Source organism: Giraffa tippelskirchi, chromosome 4 (assembly GCF_054371585.1).
Source record: "Giraffa tippelskirchi isolate mGirTip1 chromosome 4, T2T-mGirTip1v1.2.pri, whole genome shotgun sequence".
In the NCBI taxonomy this organism is placed as follows: domain Eukaryota; kingdom Metazoa; phylum Chordata; class Mammalia; order Artiodactyla; family Giraffidae; genus Giraffa; species Giraffa tippelskirchi.
In genome coordinates, this window is record NC_137278.1 from 17,253,214 (window position 1) to 17,277,327 (window position 24,114).

At 43.6% G+C, this 24,114-nt stretch overlaps 2 long non-coding RNA genes across 3 annotated transcripts in view; one reads left to right on the forward strand and one right to left on the reverse strand.

Moving 5' to 3' along the window:
• Positions 1–15,514, forward strand: part of LOC145544453 (uncharacterized) — a 35,847-nt gene extending 20,333 nt beyond the window's left edge. Inside the window, exons 3-5 of the long non-coding RNA XR_014081434.1 lie at positions 4,737–4,831; positions 12,387–12,434; positions 13,063–15,514. This is a non-coding gene — a long non-coding RNA (uncharacterized LOC145544453). The remainder of the gene's footprint in view (positions 1–4,736; positions 4,832–12,386; positions 12,435–13,062) is intronic.
• Positions 1–23,578, reverse strand: part of LOC145544452 (uncharacterized) — a 43,346-nt gene extending 19,768 nt beyond the window's left edge. The window contains exons 1-6 of one of the 2 annotated variants that reach the window (XR_014081432.1): positions 23,276–23,537; positions 22,535–22,636; positions 16,944–18,280; positions 11,999–14,756; positions 5,946–6,213; positions 5,728–5,852 (exon numbers count right to left, since the gene is read on the reverse strand). This is a non-coding gene — a long non-coding RNA (uncharacterized LOC145544452). Of the gene's footprint in view, positions 1–5,727; positions 5,853–5,945; positions 6,214–11,998; positions 14,757–16,943; positions 18,281–22,534; positions 22,637–23,275 lie in introns of both variants that reach the window. The other variant, XR_014081433.1, reaches the window with a different exon arrangement.
• Between the last annotated feature and the right edge of the window lie 536 nt (positions 23,579–24,114).

Below are 24,114 nucleotides of genomic sequence, written 5' to 3' on the forward strand. Positions count from 1 at the left end.
ATTCATGTCCACTAAAGGTAGCCTAAGCTGTCCTTCCGGGGCTTCCCAAGTGGCTCAGATGGCAAAGAATCTGCTTGCAATGCAGGAGATCTGGGTTCAATCTGTAGGTCAGGAAGATCCCATGGAGAAGGGAAGGGCAACTCACTCCAGTATTCTTGCCTGGAGAATTCCATGGACAGGAGCCTGGCAGGCTACAGCCCAGGGGATCCCAAAGATCAGACATGACTGAGCAGCTAAACAACCTGAATGGTATCCCAGACAATGCCTACCTTTCCTTCTGTTCTGCTTCCTGGGACATCAGTCTCAGGCCATCAAGGGCACCTGAGAAACCTGAGCAGCTTGCAGGAAGACTTCATCCCTCTGCCCCCAGAGCTCCAGGTAGGTGGAGATGGACCACCACAAACTCCCCCCCCCCCGCCCCCCGCCCTGGATCCTTCTTTATCCTGAATATGACTGTCATTGGTACTTACCTCCCTAAAGAGTTTTTAATGCTGTGGGGGAATGTTTTGGGGGCAAAACAGCAAATGATTTAAAAGGATGCAAAAAAAAATCCCTTAATTATAAATGGACAGAAATTATCAAAATAGTAATGACAGTTATTATTTCTGAATAGCAGAATCAAGAATGATTGTAATTTTTTGTAGTTTTGAATTTCCCACAGAACCTACATAATTACTTGCATAACCAGAAAAATATAATGCTTTGAAAAAGAAGTGCAGCCTTTTGGCTCAAGCCAGTTCTACATATTTTTACCAAATTCACATGTATATTTTTACCAAATCGTGGCGTATGTTCCTCTCCAGCTCCCGAGCAGACATGCCCCTCACCCTCCATCCCTAATCTATTGACTAGGATGAAGCTAAACAAGGTTAGCAAGGAGTGCTCCCACAAGCCGTGAAAGAGAGTAGAGGAAATGCCTTGAGATTGCTGAAGGGGAAAGATGCTATCATCATTATGAGGGCCATTTCCAACCATCTTAGCTAAACTGCTCGTCCCCAGCTTATCCTCTGCTTTTTGCTTAGCTAAACCTCTGAGATGAATTTTCTTTGTTGACATAAGCAGTGCAAATGGATGTAGACATCTTCTAGGGAATGGAGCTCACAACAGCCTTTGCTCAAGGCTTTGAGCCTAGATCCTTCCTTGTCTGTGTCACCTTTCTCAGGGTAAATGCGAGCCAAAGAGTACGACTCTGGCTACTCAGAAACATGAACAGGAGGCTGAGAATGGAATGGCCGATAGAGACAGAGGCTGAGAAAAGAGACACGTCAAAAGTAAGGGGTCATACACTTTCTCTGCCATATGCGCTTAGTCGCTCAGTTGTATCCAACTCTTTGTGCCCCCTGGGCAGTAGCCTACCTGGCTCCTCTGTCCATGGAATGTTTCAAGCAAGAATAATGGAGGGGTTGTCATTTCCTCCTCCAGAGGATCTTCCTGACCCAGGGATCAAACCCACATGTCTTGTGTCTTCTGCATTGGCAGGCAGATTATCACTGTGCCACCTGGGAAGCCCCCTTGCTACACTTGATGTTAGTCAAAAGGCTGAGAGAAAATAAAAACACAGCAGCTGGCAGAAACTGGGCAATTTGAACTAAATCAAATGTTGAAATATTTTAAATGCCCCAAAATGCCACAATCTTGATACCCGACATATACACCTGCATGCCATTTATAGAAATCCAGGTTTTTGCTTAATATAAGGAATACTTTAACACAGAGAGATTCTACTGGTGAACAGTGTGGTCTGGCTGGTGATGGAGAATGTCAAATGAGTGGACCTAAAGGTGGATTTGCTGCTCAGAGTTGAGTCTGTGCTGTGTAAATCTTCACAGTAAATTCTGCCTTGACTCATCTGTGTGATAAGATCTTTTTACAAGTCATATTCAGTAATTTTCAACTCCAACAAACCCAACCCCATCACATATTGCCCTTCAACTCAGCCACCAAATCACAGAGCATGGCCAAAGACAAGGATTATCTCTACATTATCTCTAGAGATTTTTCAGAATCCCTCACTGGAGACAACAAGGAGTCTGAAATTGTTTAGAGGACCGTGGATGGCCAAGATTTCCACTGTCGGATCACTTCCTGGAATTTCTGTACAAAACATCAAGTTTTAAAACAAGAACTACTGTTTATGGATAAAAAGAAAAAAAAAAGACTTTCAACAGGCACCTCATGTCATTAGTTTAATTTACTATGCACCTCAGGCAATTCTATTTGTGGCAGAGCTATTTCTCAAGACCTGTCCCCTAGCTGGCACTATAATTAAGGAAGCCTTCCATCCCCACAGACACAACCTCTGCAGACTGGAAGGCAGAGCCCATTACGTCTGCCCCGGGCACCTCTGTCTCTCTATCTCTGTGCCACAAACAAGGCAAGCGTGCGCACTGAACATTAACACAGACAGGGAGAAAACATCCCACAGGGCGCATCAATACCCAGCAAAGGATAATGGGATTCCTGTTCAGGCAGCTGTGTCCTGCCCCCTCCCATTAACACCTGTCAGCGGAGAGGGTCCACGGGCAGCTCGCGTTACAGCTCCACCTCAGACGATCATTAGCACCAGCCAACCCGAGGCACCCCACGCGGCCAAATAGTGTCCTTTTCTCCTTAAATGCAGACAAACAATGCCTTCTCCTCCAACAGCTGGTACAGACCTTGTTAATCTTTCTTGTTTCACTTCTGTTTTGCCCTGTGCACAGTGTGTAAGGAGAGATTCCGGGAAGGTAGAAATTAGGTTATTCAAGTTAATTTCAGGATGGGGTCTACTCAGGGGCTTAGAGCCCATCTGAGCTGGCATGAGTCACTTAGAGGTAATCGCAGGATGCAAAGAGTGCTCCACTGATTGTGTCAGCTGGTAAACAATCAATATCTACCTTTTGGAGCTTTTTTTATAACCATTTGCTAAAAATACGACTGAATGAGGATCCCATGTGGCTAAGCATCTCTCTGTCTCTCTTCCCTCTCTTTCTTCTTTCCCTTCCTTCTTCTCTTTCTTTATTGCCTCCTTCTTCCCCTCTTTCTCCCTATCTTCCTTGTCCTCCTTTTATTCTAAAGTAAAAATGGATAGCCACTGAAAGGAATGTTTCTGATCACACACAGAGTTAAATGCACTCTGTGACCTAGAACAGAGACTGGAGCCAGGCCGGGCACTGCTCATTTGTCCTTTCAAGTGAAACTGCTTTAGAAATATCTGTGCAGTAAAAAGTCCAGAAATTCTAACACCTTCCAGATAATGAACTGAGATTTTTACTCAGACATTATTTTATATTTTATCCAGGAGAACTGGGAAGATACTTCTAGAATCATTCGGCAGAATCCATTAAAAATTTTCCTTGTTGTCTTTTTTGACAAACTAGATTTCCCTCTTAGTGCTATGTGTATATGTAGGGACTTACAATTCTGCCACATTCTCTCCTAAGACAATTCAAGTCATTTAGTAATGAGGAGGAAAAAAGCAAAATTTCAGAATGCATTACACATTTATTATTGAATCACTCTCTCCCTCATGTATTCATGTATTCACTCATTTAGCCACTTGCAAAGATTTATTCGGCATCTACTAAATGCCAGAGGTTTGCAAGTAAAGGATCTAATTGTGGGTATCTAGTTGGGGAAGGGAAGAGAAGGATAAGTATTTTTACCAAATCTGGTCACTTATAAAGAATTCTGGAAACCAGAGACCCAAAATTCTCAAATCTTCTACTGACAAACCATGTAGATCTGTTCCAGACCCAATACTTCTTCACAATGAAGGAGCCTGGAGCATGCAGAGAAATTTTCTGTCTCTCTTTCTCATCAGAAAAGAAATGCATGTTCTTTATAGAAAGTATGAATAAGAAAAAGAAAAAAAATCAAGTGCCAGTGATCACCATCCAGAACTTTTGGTAATTATCTTTCATGTGGATGTGTATATGTATGTTTTCTCTTATACCCCAAATTGTCTGAAATTGCTGATGTCAAACAATTTGACATGCAAAATGCTAATGTGATATGGCTCAACCTAGTACTGTGGATAGGGCTTCCCGGGTGGCTCAGCAGTTAAGAATGCATCTGTAATGCAGGAGATGTGGGTTCGCTCCCTGGGTGGGAAAGACCCCCTAGAGAAGGAAATGGCAATCCACTCCAATATTCTTGCCTGGGAAATCCCATTGACAGCAAAGCCTGGTGGGCTACAGTCCATGGGGTCGCAAAGAGTCAGACCCGACTTAGCTACTAAACAAGAAGAAGAATACTATGGATAGATTTAAGGAATGGGATTGTAGCATTAAAGCTATTTATATCCTGATTTTTTTAAATTTAATTGTGTAGCAAACTCTCCTTTTTCTGACATTCAACATTTTGAATGAATATAATAATTTCCAGTGGCTCACTATTTTCCACTTTATAGATAGAAGAGGAATGGATAATTGTAGCAGACTATTGACTTTTTCTGCATTTTAATATTGTTATGAAAAGCATCCATATCTCAAGTTTCTTCCAGTTATGTCATTGATACTTAAAGGTTAACTTCAAGATGTACTCATCAGCCTCCAATGAAATAGCACAAATGTTCACTTAGAATTTTTAGATTCAGCTCAATTTTTGAATAATGCTGATAAATCAAGAACTGTTAGCATGTACACTTCACCCTGATCTCCCACAAAATTAGTTTTTGTAATCAACAGCTTGCCCTGCCTAAACATCTACCTGCCATCATTGCTAATATACACATTGCCATCTATTTGTTGAAACAGTCTTCCTGATTTAATCGTGTCCTCCCTTGGGGTCACCTGCACTGCTACAGGCTCACTGGCTGCGTTCTCTGGTCCCTGCCGGCAGCACTGAACAGGTAAGTTCAAATGCCCACACCTCAGTTACCTGGAAAGAGTGGGACCCTTATGAATAAGACTGGAAAAAGGACGTGGGACCACACAAAGAGAAAAAAAAAGGATGAAAACATTCATTTATAAAATATTTATGGGATCATTAAGTTGAAAATCTGAAAGAGAAAAAATGCTTCCGTTTCATTTAGGCAAAAGCTTTAGTGGGGTACAGTGGGGGCAATTCTACACACCCACTGCCTCTCAACCTTCCCCAGGAAATCTTCTTGTGGACATGAATCACCTGCTTTCCATCTGCTTTGCCATATTTCACCAAGCACGTGATGGAAAGCAACTTAGAAAACCCCGACCAGTGGCACATCAGCCCTCAACCATCCCTACCCATTTTGCAAATGGTGGAAACGGGAATTCCAAGGGTCAATTTCACAGCCTTACTATGATACAATTCTTAAATGGTCACAAATAAAACATAAAATTCTTTTAAGTAATTTCAGTTCCCCAAAATTATAGAGAATGAAGATACTGGAAAATGGTTTTTGTCTCAGATAGCTCTTTAGGTTTAAATTTGAATTAAGTATTTATTTGCTGAGTTATATTCACCCTATACGGCCTTCCCTTGTAGCTCAGTCGGTAAAGAATCTGCCTGCACTGCAGGAGACCTGGGTTTGATCCCTGCGTTGGGAAGATCCCCTGGAGAAGGAAATGGCAATCCACTCCAGTATCCTTGCCTGGAAAATCTCATGGACAGAGGAGTCTGGTGGGCTGCAGTCCACGGGGTCGCAAAGAGTCAGGTATGACTGAGAGACTAACACTTACTTATTCACCCTATACATCCCTACACATGGAGGAATTTTAGCCAAATAGCCTGAAACTTCGGGAGCAGATGTAGCTCACGTTTTCTTACCCTCTGAAAGTAGCACTATCGATGCTTCATGTCTGGACAACATACATTTCCTTTAGAACCTTTGAGGTTGGTTTCGGTGCCCTTGCAATATCTCATCCAGAAGTGAGAGAAAGAGCCTCAGCTGTCTGTAAATAAAAGGCAGCAACTGAGACACAGTGACAATGACAGTCATTTGCAAAATGGTTTGATAATATTTGCATTTGAAATTGTAAGCTTACAAGTATTGTTTCCCTTATCTTTCTTAGGAGGAAAACAGAGACAATCCCCCAAGGTAGTAAGTTAGCTGCAAAGTCATTAACAGAAGCAATCAGCCCTAAGTCCTCTTTTCCATCTCCCCTGAGTCATGGAGCACAGAGAATGCATCGTTGGGGCCGGTCAGCTGGCAGGACAGCACATACATAAACCTCCTGTGAGCACATGGAAATCATTGCTGGTCTGGGAAAAAGTCTTTTGTTGTCCACAAGATGATTGATCACATGTTCACAGCTGGAGATTAAACAGACCCCAAGATGTAGCAGTCACCACCTTTTGCCATTATTCCAAAAGTGTAATAAATAAGAGTGACCAAAAACCACTCCTCCTCCACAAGCCCAGCTGCTTTTCCTACCCGCCCCCTCCTGAATGCTCAACACTAATTGTGTTTTAAAAGTGAAGTGAAGTGAAAGTCGCTCAGTCGTGTCCGACTCTTTGCGACCCCAAGGACTATATAACCCATGGGATTCTCTAGGCCAGAATAGTGGAGTGGGTAGCCTTTTCCTTCTCCAGGGGATCTTCCCCACCCAGGGATCGAACCCAGGTCTGCCACATTGCAGGCGGATTCTTTACCAGCTTAGCCACCAGGGAAGCCCGTGTTTTAAAATGTCAAATGCTATTTATTTTGACTTGTTTTTTTTAAATGTCTTCTGAGAGTCAAAACAGTATCTTTAAAGATGAACAATCCTGATAGCAAAATTTACAGCTTTAAAGTCAACATATATTTCTCCCTCTGCTCTGCTGGTCGGTTTGGAAGTCTCCTGCAGAAACAAGAAAATATTGGTCTTCTGAGATGATGTTTCAGTACACTAACCAAAAGTTAAACTAGCTATCCCATAGAAACCGCATTTACTTCTAGGTATTCATACAAATACAATATAGGGATTCCCCAGTGGCTCAGATGATAAAGAATCTGCCTGTGATGTAGGAGACCTGGGTTCAATCCCTGGGCCAGGAAGATCCCCTGGAGAAGGGCATGGCAACCCATTCCAGTATTCTTGCCTGGAGAATCCCATACACAGAGAAGCCCCCCTGGCTATAGTTGGTGGGGTCAAAAAGAGCCGGACACAACTGAGCAATCACCACTTTCACTTTCATTCAAACAAATACTCATGATCACATAAACATCATAGAAAATCAATACATGCTGAATGCATTTTCTGTTTTTCATCAGTGTTTCAAATTAAACACAAAAGTGTTTGCACTGTGAGACTGTCTAATTTGTTGGGACGAACTGGGATTGCTGTCTGTTTTTGTAAGTAAAGTTTTCTTGGCACCCAGCCACTTCTATTTATGTATAGATTGTCTATGGACAGTCTTCATGCTACAACAGCAGAGTTAAGTAGTCAGGACAGAAACTCTACAACCCACGAAGCTGAAAATTTATTATCTGACCCACTGCAGAAACATTTTGACAATCCTTGGTTTACTCTATGAAATAAGTTGGCCATAGAACACCCTAGAAAATTATAAGAAGAGAACAAATAGTCACCCATTCAGAATAGATGCACATGTGACTTGATGAAAAGTCAGAGGTGGCTCAGAAGGTAAAGCGTCTGCCTACAATGCAGGAGACCCAGGTTCAACCCCTGGGTTGGGAAGATCTCCTGGAGAAGGAAATGGTAACCCACTCCAGTACTCTTGCCTGGAAAATCCCATGGACGGAGGAGCCTGGTAGGCTACAGTCCATGGGGTCACAAAGAGTCAGACATGACTGAGCGGCTTCACTTTCACTTTTCACCTTTTCTGACTGTAGCTGTCATCCATGGCATCTACTTACCTATCTCTGAGACCATTAAATTGTTCACGAGGTGAGCATCCATCACTCAGTCTTTCTCACTAAAGCATGTACAATCTCGGACCTGGGGGTAAAGGCAGCAGCAGAAGTCATCTGATCTAACCTTGCGTGTATAAAGGAGTCACATGCACAGAAGCCATGTGATGTCATCATGGAAACCCTGCTAGAGAAACACCTGCCACACCGAAGTGCATCCCTTCTCATCCCTGGACAATTCTACCTATTTAGTGGGCTTCCCCTAAAGCCCACTTCCACCCTCATAGTAACTTGGCAGATATTGGAAAACTGATAGTATGACTTCCTGGAAGGGCCCCGCAGCCCCACGGCCTCTCTCCTCCAGGCTGAGTAACCAAGCTCCTCCATCTGTGGCTCACTGATCACCATCTTGATATGACACACCTCTTGACGCTGCTCACTTCTTCCAGCCACAGTCCGAGTTCCCTTTCCTGCATTGCCAGAGCGTCTCTCTTTCTTCTGTTTATTTTCCATTGTCATCTAAGTACAGTCGAGACTTCCTCAGGTGTGGACTCAACAAAGGAGGAGGAACTCAAGACTTGCAAAGCAACTAAAGTAAGTTGCAACTAAAGTAAGTTGCTTTGCTGTTGTGACATGAAGTTGTAACACTTCCACATCTCATTTGGACCTCAATCTCACTCACTAATGAAGGGCAGTGTTAATGGCTTCTGTGGCTCACTGATCACCATCTTGATATGACACACCTCTTGACGCTGCTCACTTCTTCCAGCCACAGTCTGAGTTCCCTTTCCTGCATTGCCAGAGCGTCTCTCTTTCTTCTGTTTATTTTCCATTGTCATCTAAGTACAGTCGAGACTTCCTCAGGTGTGGACTCAACAAAGGAGGAGGAACTCAAGACTTGCAAAGCAACTAAAGCAAGTTGCTTTGCTGTTGTGACATGAAGTTGTAACACTTCCACATCTCATTTGGACCTCAATCTCACTCACTAATGAAGGGCAGTGTTAATGGCTCTGTGCAACCAGCGCTGGGCTAGGACCCCAAGGATTGAAGGTCTAGTGCAGTATCTGCACCTCCCTGGGCTTGATGAGCTCAGAGAAATTTTCCCGTCCATGTGGGTCCCTGTTTCTCGATCTATATAACATTTCCCTCATCAAGAAAGGACAGTAGATATTCCCCTTTCTTCAGCTAAAGCCCAGTTTGAGAATCCAACAGAGTCTTCAGTCCCTTCCCCTGAAGAAAAGGAATATAAATCTCCTATGGATTGAGAGGTCAGGGGACAAGAGGCAGGTGGGTTTCTGATCACTAACATCATCCTGTAGATTTTACCAAGAAGCTTGCATTTTGCCCTGAAAGCAGTGAGAGCCTAATTAAAACTTTTTAAACAGGGCAGTGGCATTATCATATTTTTACTTTAAGAGATGAGAAGGTCATCCACCTTGTAGAGAATGACCTGCAAAGGTTGGTGGAGGTGTTATGCAGGGCAGAGGTCAGGAAGTGGAAGAGGAAGGTGGAGGATGTGAGAAAAGGAGTTGCTTGTTGGGACCATTGCTCCTTGAGACGTGGGCCTTGAACCCACTGCAGCAACACCAAGGAGCAGGCTAGCAAAGCAAAGTCTCAAACCCCATCACGGACTTTCAAAATCAGGGTCCAGACTTCAACGAGATTGCACCTTAAGGCAGAGAAGGCAATGGCAACCTACTCCAGTACTCTTGCCTGGAAAAATCCCAGGGACGGCAGAGCCTGGTGGGCTGCCGTCTATGGGGTCGCACAGGTCGGACAAGACTAAAGCGACTTAGCAGTAGCAGCAGCAGCACCTTAAGGGGAAAAAAATCTCCTTGGCTATCTCTTAGTTAACAGGTCTTAGAGATGCTAAGGGCAGAACCAAACTTATGACAATGCAAATTTAAAAAACAACAAGTTTGAGAGTTATATACAAGGCAAGACTAAACAAAGTTGATAACATTGGATGTGAGAGATGTAACAGAGAAAGAACAAGGAAATACATATGATTCTAGCTTAGAGGACCCCATGCTGCAGTCCATGGGGTCTCAAAGAGTCAGACACAACTGAGCAACTGAACAACCTGAGTGACATTCCAGACAATCCCTGCCTTTCCTTCTGTTCTGCTTCCTGGGACATCAGTCTCAAGCCGTCAAGGGCACCTGAGACACCTAAGTGATCTTTCAAGACACTCTGTACACATTTGCCAAAAAATCCCATTTGTCTTCTAATTAAACTTTAGCTCTTTAGCTTATAAACCTGTGCAGTATTTTCATATCTGTATTTAGACAAGATATATAGAAAACATCATGTTTTGTAAAAGGTGAAAAGCCTGGAGACCAAGAGAACAATTGAATTATCAGAGGAGAAAGTACTTTTGGGAGTTGACACCTACTCCCTGTTTACAGTGGAGCTTGTTCAGGAAACCTTTCATGACTCGTATGGAAAACAAAATCAAGAAATGACTTTGTCAGAATGTGCAAATTTAATCTCCAGGGATGTGGGGAGGGGGGCAACAGGAGCAATCTTGTAATTACAAGTCACAGGGAGGATTTCATTCTTGGCAGTGATGAGATTGTGCAAATTGGAAAGTATGTAGTGACAGTTGGTGGCAGAAATCCTAGAGAAAACGCAGCCTGCCAGGTACCAATCCGTGCATGGCAACATCATCACGAATGCATGGATGAGTCACATTTCCCCCCACAATGTAAAGCCAGCTCTGCAGTGTGTGATTTTCAAGATTTCATCCTTATCGCTGGTGTCACCCACGGTCTCGGGTGGCACCAGCCACTCTCTTGTACTGTTCCTTCTTCCTCTCTAGTCCAAGATCCAGGACATGAAGAATAATAAAGAATTGAGGAAGTTAAAACATCATTTTTCTTGAGAGTAATGGAAAGAGTTAAATTCATTTGGCTTTGAAAGTAACGATGGGAAATAAAATTCAAACATGCAAACAAACAAACAAAAGGTGACACGTTAAACATCCTTTTAGCAACAGACATTGACTGAGCCCTTATTCCAAGTGAGGGAAAGGACTGTGTCAATCTGTGCATGATTTCTTCTTTTTCATATTTAACAGATATTCATCAGGTAATATAGGCTTCCCAGGTGGCTCAGATGGTAAAGAATCTGCCTGCAATGCAGGAGACCTGGGTTCAATCCCTGGGTCAGGAAGGCCCTCTAGAAGGCAGTGGCTACCCACTCCAGTATTCTTGGCTGGAGAATCCCATGAATGGAGGAGCCTGATGGGACTGTAGCCCATCAGGCTCCTCCGTCCATGGGGTCACAAGAGTCAGACACAACTTTCTGAGTGACTAACACTTTCACTCTTGGCTACTGTGTTAGCTACCTGCTAGGCTTATAGATCTCTGCCTTCATTTTCACATTGTGTGTGTGTGTGTGTGTGTGTGTGTGTGTGTGTGTGTGTATCTGAAATCCCTCCTTTGATGAGGACAGTAAAAAGGACCACAAAGTGGGTGACTTGAACGAGCAACTTATTCCTCTGCAGCTGGAAGCCTAAGCTTGAGGTGTCTGTCATCAGGATTGACTCCTCCTGAAAATGCTAGGGAGCCTTTTCAGGCCTCTCCACCAGCTCCTGGTGGTTTGCTGACAGTTTGAGGGGTTCCTTGACTCACACATCTCTGCCTTCTTCTTCGCAGAGTGTCCTCACCATGTGAGTGTCTGTAATCCGATTTCCCCTTTGTATAAGGACACCAGTCATATTGGATCAGGGCCCACCCCTACGACCTCATCTTAACTTGATTCCCTTTGTAAAGACTCATCGTCCAATAAAGTCATGTTCTAAGGCACCGGGGTTTAGTACTCCAGCATATCTTTTTTGAGGGGTTGAGGGGAACAAAATTCACCCCTAACAGGCACTAACGCTGACCTTGGCACTACATTGGGTACATGCGTGTGTGCCCAGTCTCAAAGTCATGTCCAACACTTTGGGACCCCAAGGACTGCAACCTGTCAGGCTTCTCTGTCTGTGGATTATTCAGGCAAGAATACTGGAGTGGGTTTGCCATTTCCTCCTCCAGGAGATCTTCCCGACCAAGGATCGAACCTGAGTTTCCTGCATCTCCTGCATTGACAGGTGGATTCTTTACCTCTGAGCCACTTGGAAAGCCCACTCTATTGGGTACCAGGTGGATAATGACGAGCAGAAGAGAGACTGTTTTTGTCCTCATGGAGCTTAGAATTAGGGCAAAAAGACAGATGTCAAACCAGCACTTAAATAATTACCCAAATAATTCCAGTTGAGATGAGATCTCTGAAGGGTTCTGTGAAAACGTATAATGGTGGCAGGAAGACCATCCAAGGGGTGGGCCAGCCGCCCCAGGAAGTGACACTGAGGGCAAGAGCGGCGTGGCCATGGTGGGGCCGGTGTCTCAGGCGGAGGCTGGTGGGTAGAGGAGGTGGATCTTGGCAAGTTCCAGGACCAGGAGGCAGGAGCATATGTCTCAGTGATACAGTCATGAAACGAGAAAAAGAACTCACCATTTCTCACTGACTGCTCCCTTATCTCCCCACACCTACTTACTGTTCCCCGGGTTACTCACTCCCACTCCCTTCCTCCCTCCTTTCCTAATGGTTCATAGTGTTCAGTTTTGTGTTTTCTCTTCTTTTTCAGGAGTACATTCATGAGCTATCCAAAGCTGGTGACCTGTCTCTACAGATGGTGAGTCCCTGGGTACCTATTTATAGGAAGCAAGCCTCAACCATTCCCAGTCTCCAGGCTGGACCAGGGCTTCTTCCGCATATTCCAGTATCTTCTATGGCACCATCATTAAAAGCCCAGACTCTGGATCAGACTGTCTGGGTTGGGGTCCTCCCTCTGCTGTCTGTGAGCAGTAGATTGCATGCGTCCTGGGCTGTTAGGCATGGGTGCTGAGAGTTCAGAATCTGAGTGTTATGTCACGATGACTTGTAAGGATCAAATTTCATCCATGGACAACACTCAGAACAGCTCCTGGCATATACTAAGCACACAATATATATTGAATATTTAACCTGCACTTGACCGACTGATTTGCAAGGTTCTTCTACTGGATTTTAAATGTCTTAAGAACCATTTTACCCAGTGCCTAACAAATGTAGTATATACACAGTAAATGCTTGTTGAGTGAATGAATGGATGGTGTATAGAAGCTATGCCTGAAATACCATCGATTTCATTTCTGTCTCAAGTGAGAGATGGTTTCAACAAAAAGACAAAGACCCTTTCTAGCTGTAAGAGTCTGTTCTTTAGAGACTTGGTTATTGTATTTCGGTCACTAAGTCATGTCCGACTCTTTTCAACCCCTTAGACTGCAGCATGCCAGGCTTCCTTGTCCTTCACTATCTCCCGGAGCTTGCTCGAACTCATCTCCATTGAGTCAGTGATACCATCCAACCATCTCATCCTCTGTTGCCATCTTCTCCTGCCCTCTGTATTTCCCAACATCAGGGTCCTTTCCAATGAGTTGGCTCTTCTCATCAGATGGCCAAGTATCGGAGCTTCAGCTTCAGAATCAGTCCTTCCAATGAGTATTCAGGGTTGATTTCCTTAAGGATTGACTGGTTTGATCACCTCGCTGTCCAAGGGACTCTCAAGACTCTTCTCCAGCACCACAGTTTGAAAGCATAAATTCTTAAGACTCAACCTTCTTTATGGTCCAAATTTCACATCTGTACATGACTGCTGGTACACTTATACCAATTTATGGATTTATAGCTTTAAAAGTAATGTGTCCCACAAAGAGGTAGGCCACAGTTACAAAAAAAAAAAAGTATGTCTCCTTTATTTAAAGTGTCTTAAGATAATAATTATAGGTTTATCTTTTTTAAAGAGCCATTTTATTATATTTTAATATTTATTTGGCTGCTTTGGGTCTTAGCTGCAGCGTGCAGGATCTCTGTTGTGATGTGTGGGCTTCTCTATTTGTGGCATGCAAACTTAGGGCATGTGACATCTTAGTTCCATAACCAAGGATTGAACCCAAGACCCCTACGTTGGAAGCTCAGTTCAGTTCAGCTCAGTTGCTCAGTTGTGTTTGACTCTTTTCGACCCCATGGCCTGCAGCATGCCAGGCCTCCCTGTCCATCACCAACTCCCAGAGTTAACTCAAACTCATGTTCAACGAGTCGGTGATGCCATCCAATCATCTCATCCTCTGTCGTCCCCTTCTCTCCTTCCTTCAATCTTTCCCAGCATCAGGGTCTTTTCAAATGAGTCAGTTCTTTGCATCAGGTGGACAAAGTGTTGGAGTTTCAGTTTCAGCATCAGTCCTTCCAATGACTATTCAGGACTGATTTCCTTTAGGATGGTCTGGTTGGATTTCCTTGCAGTCCAAGGGAGTCTCAAGAGCCTTCTCAACACCACAATTCAAAAGCATCAACTCTTCGGCACTCAGCTTTCTTTATAATCCAACTCTTACATCCATACGTGACTACTGGAAAAACCATAGCTTGGACTAGATGGACTTTGTTGGCAAAGTAATGTCTCTGCTTTTTAATATGCTGTCTAGGTTGGTCATAACTTTTCTTCCAAGGAGTAAGTGTCTTTTTATTTCACAGCTGCAGTCACCATCAGCAGTGATTTTGGAACCCCCCAAAATAAAGTCTGTCAGTGTTTCCACTGTTTCCCCATCTATTTGTCATGAAGTGATGGGACCAGATGCCATGATCTTAGTTTTCTGAATGTTGAGCTTTAAGCCAACTTTTTCACTCTCCTCTTCCACTTTCATCAAGAGGCTCTTCAGTTCTTCTTCGCTTTCTGCCATAAGGGTGGTGTCATCTGCATATCTGAGGTTATTGGTATTTCTCTGGCAATCTTTATTCCAGCTTGTGCTTCATCCAGCCCAGCGTTTCTCATGATGTACTCTGCATATAAGTTAAATAAGCAGGGTGACAATATACAGCCTTGACGTACTCCTTTCCAGATTTGGAACCAGTTTTTTGAGACCCCCATGAACAGTATGTTGGAAGGTGGATTCTAAATGACTGGATCGCTGGGGAAGTCCTATAGGTTTATATATTAAAAAAAAAAAAAAGCATGACTACAAAAAGTCAAGAGACATTCTGAAAGATCCCTATGAGAAGGGCCTGGAGTCAGTCAGCTGGGCTCTAGGTATTTTTTCAACTAAGTGCTTTTTCAACTAGTGCTTTACTACTAAGCACTAGTAATTCCCATACAATATGTTAGGTGCTATGAAGGATAAAGGTCTTCAGAAAGTAACAGATAACATGCATTGAGTATCAGACCTTGCACTATCTCATTTAATTGTCATATAATCACCAGAAGTATATTTTATCATCACACTACAAAACCCTGAGTTTGACTTTTGAGCCCTTTAAACCAGTGGATATATGTATATTTAGGGCTTCCCAGATGCCACTAGAGGTAAAGAACATGCCTGCCAATTCAGGAGCTGTAAGAGAGACACAGGTTTGATCCCTGGGTTAGAAAGATACCCCAGAGGAGGATATGGCAACCCACTCCAGTATTCTTGCCTGGAGAGTCCCATAGACGGAGAAGTCTGGCAGACTACGGTCCATAGGATCGCAAAGAGTTGGACGCGAATGAAACAACTTAGCAGGCACGCACCTATCAGTTAATAGTCAATTGTTAATTCAGAGCATACAGAAATGTCAATACCAATTCTGTAAACCACCAGAAGAAACTAGAAAAAGAATATCCAGGCCAAAAAAGTAAAGATAGTCATAAACCCTTTCCTACTTTATGTTTGTAAGTAAAATGTTTTTTTTTTCTTTTTCAAATTAGTTTATTTTCTATTTTTTAACTTTACGATATTATATTTGTTTTGCCATACATTGACATGAATCCACCATGGGTGTACATGTTTTCCCCTTCCAGAACCCCTCTTCCACCTCCCTCCCCACTTTAAAAACAGTAAAATGTTTTTAAAACTGCAATATAAATCAAAATGTTTTTATCCTATAGAATTTTATATGCTATGATATTTGGTACAACTGGCTAATCAGTCCTGGCAGCCAGAAATGTCACTGAGTCATTTTATTGTCATGGGAATTTTCAAAATATCCCTTCATTTAGAATACCCACCTGAGCATAAAGATAGTGGGTTCTTAGGAAGGTCCTTTGTTTTCTGAGGAGGGAAGAAAAGGGAGAGGACCTGGAGGAAATAAACTGGAGAAGAAAAGACAGAGCTTAATTGTTACCAGGAAATAACCTGGAAGGAGGAGGCTGGAACTCAGGAGATACAGAAGCTGCCTGAGAGGTGGATAAGAACAGGTTTGGAAATGAAGAGTATGGCTCCACTTTAGAGAACAGCAGGAAAAATAATAGGGACTTTCGGGGAGGATGCCCAAGGTGTCGTCATATGGATACAAGGATGATCGTTTCCTGGGTCTTCCACAAAACCCTCAGTAAAAGCCCCACTTTCTAGGAGTTCCCTAGAAAAGTCAGAAGCTTGCTGCAATCTGGTAATATTACAGAGATTTCAAATTGTAAGCCACAGGCAAATATGTCTATTAATGAATGAATTAAAGGAGTAAATTTGATACACATCTTAAGAAAACTGGTTTTATTTATTTTAGTGACAAAAAGATTTAAGTTAAGTGATATTGTGTCACTATTGAAGTTCATTTAGCTTTCTTCTAAAGCTTTTAAATAAAAGATCACCTTGCTACTGCACTAAAATCTACTTTGATACAGTGATTAATAAGAAGGACATCATAGAAGCCATGGAGCTGTCTGGCCCAGCGGTGTAGTTCCCTCGGGGCCTGTGCCCCAGAGTTCTACCCAACAGAATAGGTACCACAAGATCCAGGGGACCACAAGCACTGAACAGCCTCCTTGCAGAAGCCTAAGTACTTCAAATATCAGTATAATAGCTAGTTAGAATTTCATCAAATCTTCCCAGGACTGCCCTCTGCTACCCCCACCACCTCATGCTGATTAAGAAAGAGACCCACGACCTCACCTTCAGTAAACTGACCCTGGAAATCAAACCTAGATCAGACTTTTCTGATATATCCCATTTACTTCCTGGATGACTCAGAAAGGGGCGGGGGATCCCCCTGCATGTCACAGTTTCAGAGTGTCTTGATTGAGGAGCAAGAAGCCAGCTGTCCAGGACACACTCTCCCTTGGAATGAATGCAGACATCAGTGGGTTACCTGCACAGTATCATCCCCAAATGGATTCGACTTGAATCCTTCAACCTACCTTTCTGCCAGTGGGAAGTGCATAGTCACTGACACTCCAGTCACTTAAGCAATCGCTGGCAATTGATAACCTCCCCAAATATAGCGAAGGACAAGGAAGCCTGGCGGCTACAGTCCATGGGATCACACAGAGCTGGACACGACTGAGCAACTTTCACTTTCACTTTTCATAGACTTTTGAATGGCAAGTCCTTTGCATTTGAGTATTCATTTCTTTTCAGTTACTTCTGGTGGGGAAGGGGGTGCTACTTTTTTCAGATGATAGTAATAGATAATGCTGTCCTGTATTCACAGTGGATAAAAAGGAGGAAAAATAAAAAGAAGAAGAAGAAAAAAAAAACCTCTGTAAAATCTATTTAACTTTCCAAGGACACATTTAAAGAGTTCGGGTACCAAACCACCTTTTTCCAGATAATCAACCCTGTCATCTCAAAATGTTCTCCTAAGGAGCTTCTGTTCCTCATCTCCACTAAAAGCAACCACTAATGTGTTCTTCCAAAACTGGAACTACTGGGATCCATTAGTCGTGATTCTATGTTGATATGCAGATTTCATTTCCCATGATTTTCCCAGTAGATTCCTGCCTTTGGGGCCCCTATCTTTTGAATGTGTTTCGGTCTGTTTCCACTCCTTTCCCTCCAGAATCAATAGGGGTGGCGTCCACCCTGAGAGCTAAGTGGATTGGCATCTCCTCCATCACTTTTAACATTACCTCCTCTCACCAGGCCACTCAAAGTCATAGAAGTACTTAGGAGTCTACACATATGGGAGGTCTCTAAAAAACTGCTCGCCCTACAAATGTAATATATCCTGACCATAGCCATGAAGACAACTTAATTCTTCCACACTCCACTCTATATGTTCTTCTGAAATCCTCAGTCACTCCAGTGTCACCGTAGATCTGGGCTGGCGGTATAAACACAGGGAATTTTATCTTGTCATTTCAACCTCACATTTCAAAAACCTTGGAGGAAACCAATGCCTTTACTAATTATTTTCCATATCACAAATATGTGAGTTTTGCTGTTACAGTTCAGTTCAGTCGCTCAGTTGCTCTTTGCGACCCCAGGGACTGCAGCACTCCAGGCTTCCCTGTCCATCGCCAATTTCCGGAATTTACTCAAACTCATGTCCATTGAGTCGGTGATGCCATCCAACCATCTCACCCTCTGTCGTCGCCTTCTCCTTCCACCTTCAATCTCTCCCAGCATCAGGGTCTTTTCAAATGAGTCAGTTCTTCACACCAGGTGGCCAAAGGATTGGAGTTTCAGCTTCAGCATCAGTCCTTCCAGTGAATATTCAGGACTGATTTCCTTCAGGATGGACTGGTTGGATCTCCTTGCAAGAGAACATATAACTTAATGTCCAAACTGCTGCAAGTTTGAGGACAAACGGCAACACTGTGAATGAGAGGATTTGAATGTGAGAAGGTTTCAGGCAAGAGCAGAGACTGTCCTGAGCAAACCAGCCTGTGTGGCTATGCTGACTCAAGCCTCCAGTTGCCAAAACTCTGTTTCAATGCATGCAGTATTTTACAATAAAGAGATAAAAGCTGATGACTTCTGCAGCTTATTCCATTTTCTCCCTCATTCCTTGGCATTCTCTGTGCATGTGTTTTTAAGGAAGAGAAAATTTTTCTCTGGTCCACTATTTTCATCTTTTTGGTCAATTTTTTTTTTCTATGTGAGTTAGTTTCTGCCTAAATCACACCCCTTTCTTTTTCTCTTTGCCTATATCTCTTTAATTGTATCTCTATTTTTTGACTCATGTAGAAATGTTACACTGTAGGTGTTTTTGAAATCATGTCATCTCCATTGGGGATGGTATCTTTTATTTTAAAAACTCTAAAGTTGCTATTTTGAGATCTAATTGTATGGCACTGAATATGTTCATTGCTCATTTGTTTTCACGAAAGCATCCTTAAACCCAGGCTTCTGGGTTAGGACACACCTGCTTGGAAACATTCTGTTCCAGCCAAAGTGTGTGAGGGAGAGAAGAGAGGAGAGGACTGCCAAGCACCATGAAAAATATAAAGAAGCAGGTGGACCTTCCCTCGGGGGTTGTACACTGAGCCTGACCTGGGTTTCAGAGTTTTTATATGATGAACGGAATTTATGGTCCATGAAAATCATTTTAAAAACCAGTTTGGTGAAGAATACCAAATAAAGTGGGGAGAATTTCATTGAGAAATCTCAATGGAGATTAAATTTGGGGCAGAGCAATGCATTTGCTGGAAAGGATATAGACAACCAGATTTTATCCATGAGTGTTGGCTAATGAAACAACTAATGTCACTTCCCAATCTTGCCCCTACTCCTACCAAAAGTCACAAATGAATGAAACATTTTGTAACTTGTGAACAGGAATAAATGGAATATCTCTCCTTAGGGTGAAAAAGCTGCTTTAAGACACCTGGACTTGGGCTTCCCTGGTGGCTCAGTGGTGAAGGGTCTGCCTGCCAATGCAAGAGACCCTGGTTTGATCCCTGGTCCGGGAAGATTCCACATGCCATGGAGCAGCTAAGCCCGTGTGCCATAACTACTGAGCCAATGCTCTGGAGCCTTGGAGCTAAAACTACTAAAGCCTCTGCACTAGCGTCTGTGATACACAACAAGAAAAGGCATTGCAGTGAGAAGCCCACGTACCACAACCAGAGAGTAGCCACTGCTCATCACAACTAGAGAAAAGCCAGAGTAGCAATGAAGACCCAGCACAGCCAAAATAAATAAATACTCAAACTAAAGCCCCATCAAGGGGGTTTGCTTTTTAATCTCAAAAAACATGTGGTACTGAAAGCAATTTTTAAGCCAGAAAAAAAAAAAAATGTTGGCAAAGATTTTAACAACATAGGAAGGACTCATTCTGTAATACTGAGTTCAAAGGACAAGATTCAAGTTAAATAGACAGTATAGTTTTAGCAAAAATATTTTATACATACACACAAGCACACACACACCCCTTAGTAATCTCCCTCTGAAAAGAGGAAAGAAGAATAAGCCAAAATATTGATGGTTGCCCCTTGGTGGCAAAATCACAGATCATTTTTTTCTTAGATTCTTTATACTTTTTAGAACTTTTTGCACTCTCTGCCATGAGCATATACTACTTTTAGAATACTTTCATTACAAAAAAAAGAAATAAAAAGAAAAATAACAGCCACCAGAAGACTAATAGCTTACTGAATACATTTTAAACAAAAGGTTTGAGTTGCAGCATCTGTCTATTTTCTCCTCGACACCTCCATCTCCCCAACTGAAAAATCTTTAATGTTTTTAAATGATAAGAACTTCATACATGATGGCTAAGAAAAATATCTATATTAGCTTGGCAAATGCTATCAGAACTACAAAAGTGGGATCAATGACCTTGGCTAGACACCCTCTAACAATGCCAAGTAGATGGAAAAGTCATGTCCCAGCCTCACAGAAGACAAAAACCACCACTCCTAACTCGAGAAGCCCATTTTGTTTTCAATGGCTTACATCCTTTTGGCAACATATTAGAGGTGCTAAATTCTGATGCTAAGCCGCAAGTACGCCACCCCAATCACAGGCCCCTGTCCATCACCTTCATCCTAATGAAGGAGCACATAGGAAGTCACCCTTAAAGACATACTTAACAGAGTGTATTTCAGAGCCACCTCCTCCCACCAGCTATAGGAACCATGCACTATGATTTTCAAAGACCTGCATGCAGTCTTTCTACTAAGAAAGCACATGCTATCATGACAGACGCCATCATCCTGAATCTAGAAGGATTCAGAATCTGACTGGATCAGTAGTTTCTCCCAGAGATGAAGAATATGCGTCCAGCTATGTGCCGTGTGCCAAATTCATTTCTGTCCATGCAACAGCTGAGCCTCTTTGAGATCCAGGAAGCAGTCAGTGGAAGGGTTCCTCTCCCCAGGCCTGCCCCCACTCTATTTTATTGACAGACACAGACAGAAGGAAGACCTAGTGACAGCAGAGGTTTGTTTGTCAAAGCAAAGAAGAGCCACCATAATGTCCCTTTGCAAACCTCACTAGTTTCCTGGTGATAATGACTCTCACTATCATGTACAGGTGTATGACCTCCAACTTCCGAGGTTCTGTTGTGTGGAGGTCTCAGAGGAAACTATTTCATCTACTGAAAGTGCGTGCCTTAATCATTAGTCTTCTCCTACCTTTTTACTAGAGTTAAGGAAAAGCTGCAAATCGAATGGAATCCTGTCTTTCCATCACCCCCAATCAGCTTTACCCTGATGATACCTAAAGCTTCAACATCTCTCCACTCTCAAAGAAGGAACCATTTGGATGAGTTCCTGCAAGAACAGCTGGTTCTATTAGCTAACATTCAAATAATCAGGCCAAGGTGAGGTGGGCAAATTATAATGCTCATATTTCAGAGATAAACAACCGTAGGATCCAGAGGTCAAAATTGCCAATAAGACAGAGGGGACTAAAATCTGGTTCTCAAATTTTTTCTGGCCCATTTCTATCGGTGCCACCAGCTTTATAAAGAAACACAAATGTTCAATAAAACTACTTGAGACAGCACACACACACACATCCTCTGGGCCTCTTATTCAGCACTTTCACGTCTTCCATGAGGACATATCCTACTTGTGAGAATGAGATCTATCTAAGCTATCTTGGGCTTCTTTATGTCCTCTCAAAGCAGGAGCCCCATCTCTACGGTGACCTTTTACATTAAATCTGACCTATCAATGAACACAGTGAATGAGGAGAGTAAGCAGCACAACTTCACAGCAAGATCTCAGCTCCAGAGTCTAAAAGACCTAACAGCTCTCAGTGTAACTCACACCTTCATTTACCACATTTGTTACTGTGAGAGGGGTTCAGGTTCCTCATCTTCATTTATTTGTTTTTTGGTTTTTTTAGATTTTTTTGTTTTTTGATGTAAATGATTTTGTAACATCTTTATTGAATTTGTTGCAATATTGCTTATGTTTTATGTTTTGGTTTTTGGGCCACAAGGCATGTGGAATCCTAGCTCCCCAAACTCGCCCACCCTGCATTGGAAGGCAAAATCCTAACCACTAGACTACCGGGAAGTCCTTAGTTCCTCATCTTTCAAATGGGATCATAATTTGGATCTAGAAGGAAACCGTTGAGATCATCAGAGATAATGACCAAGTGACCCAGGCAACAGCAGCTGTAGCTAGCTGTCTTTTACCCACTAGAAATAAAGCTTACAGGTCCTTGGGTAAGATTTCTCATCACTTCTACATCACTACTGGGTTTCTTTTAAGTTCAGCACTTGTTGTATTGCTATTGTTTTAAACACTAAAATAAATCTTTAACAAAACCCCTAATGGCTGGTTCTTTGGGATATGGACACAGAGGAAAGTGTTTGCCCTCAGGGAACTTGACTCTCCCAGCAGAATCAAGTCTAGGGTGACAATGACACAAGGTGATCCACATCAAAAGCCAGGGTACAGAGGAAGCTCCTTGCCTATGAGAAGTGATCGCTAAATGTTTGTGTATTGAGTTGAGTGAAGGCAGGTGACAATGTACAAGAGGACAGTGAGGACATGGTGCGTGGCCAGAACCAGAAGAAAGCATTCGGGGTTCATTTCATCAACCTTCTCACCCAGCACAGAGCACTTGGATCCTTGGGCTTTGCAACACGTGAGCAAACGAGTAAATGACGGAGGCGGGGGTGTCCAGTGGGTCCTGAGTGTTGAGCAAGTGGCTGCATGAAAAGCAATAAGCAGAAGCATCCTTTTCAGAAAAAAAAAAAAAAGTTGGGGATTCAGAAAGAAAGCACATTTAACCTGTTTTACCCGGGTCTGCTGGTGAGTATCATTTTACTGATGTTGGCTCTGAATACCATACAGGACCCTCTTCCTGATCACCTGAGCTTGACCAAAACTGTGTCCCCAAGGACTCCCCTGGTGGTCCAGTGGTTAGGACTTGGCCTTCAAATGCAGGGGGTGCGGATTTGATCCGTGGTCAGGGCGCTAAGATCCCACATGCCTCGAGGCCAAAAAACATCAAACAGAAGCAATATTGCAACAGATTCAATAAAGATTTTTAAATGATCCACATTCAAAAAAAAAAAAAAAAGCTATGTCTGTCACAGGGAGGTAAGCTGCCCCTGGATAAGCCTGCTCTGTACCCCTCCCAGAATCCAGATCTGGAGTTGGGGGCCCTGCATGTGCCGGCTCGGCCCATGGATATGCTGAGACAGGGGCCAGCGGCATGGGGGGTGCCTGGGTGCCTTTGATGAGCGCCAGCCAGGAGACTGGGGACCTGGTCTGGTTGTCTCTCAGTCACCCACCCCATCTCCAGGCCACGGGGCTGCCCTGGACCTGACAGCTGTCACCCTCACCCTGGTCAAGGCCACACAGCCACCCGGGGCCACCACGTGCTTCAGCAAGGCGTCCAAGAGGAGATGGCAGAAGGTATGGCCGGCGGAGACTGGATTGCTGCCCTCCTGCTAGTGTGCGAGGGAATCACAGCATTCTGGAGCCAGAAACCCCTTCGGAGGTCCCCCTCCCCCAGCCCTCTCATTACCAGAGGAGAAGCCTCCGGCCAACTGGCCGTCTGGCCACAGCGGCGGGGCCGACAGGACGCGGGCAGACGAGGCGCCAGCGGCTGCGATGCTGGCAGACGCCGCTCCTCTCCGGGCTCTGATGACATCATCAGCTGTTATATTTAACGTTGTCACACTCGGCCAACAGCCGGCACCCCAGCCACAGAGGCTCCGAGATGTTCCCACAGAGCTTCAAGCTTGGTGCCGGTGCTGACTGAGGTCACAGTCTGGAAGTACCCAGAAATAAGACGTCATGATGCTGCAGGCGCAGTCTGACGGGAGCCCGTCCGAGTGGGGAGAGACCTGTTCGCGGAGCTGTTGGCAGGCGCTTTGCACCCAAGAATTTCACGAGGCAGGAAATTCGGCAAAATTAGTAAGTTCCCTGCAGTCTCAGCTTTCACCAGTTAAACGGCCAGACTTTGCACTCTGTTCTGTACAATGCCAGCGCCAGAGGTGCTCTGCTTCCTTTTGTTCACTCACCCAAACTGCTTCTTACTCTCCTGCTGCCCTGAAACCCATCTTGGATCCAGAATGGTTAAGATGCCAAAATCAAAGTTTACACTGGAATTTCCAACTGTCTCCAGCTACTCATTCCTGGAGGGGAAGGATTTCTGTGCTGTTTCATTGGGAAGAGA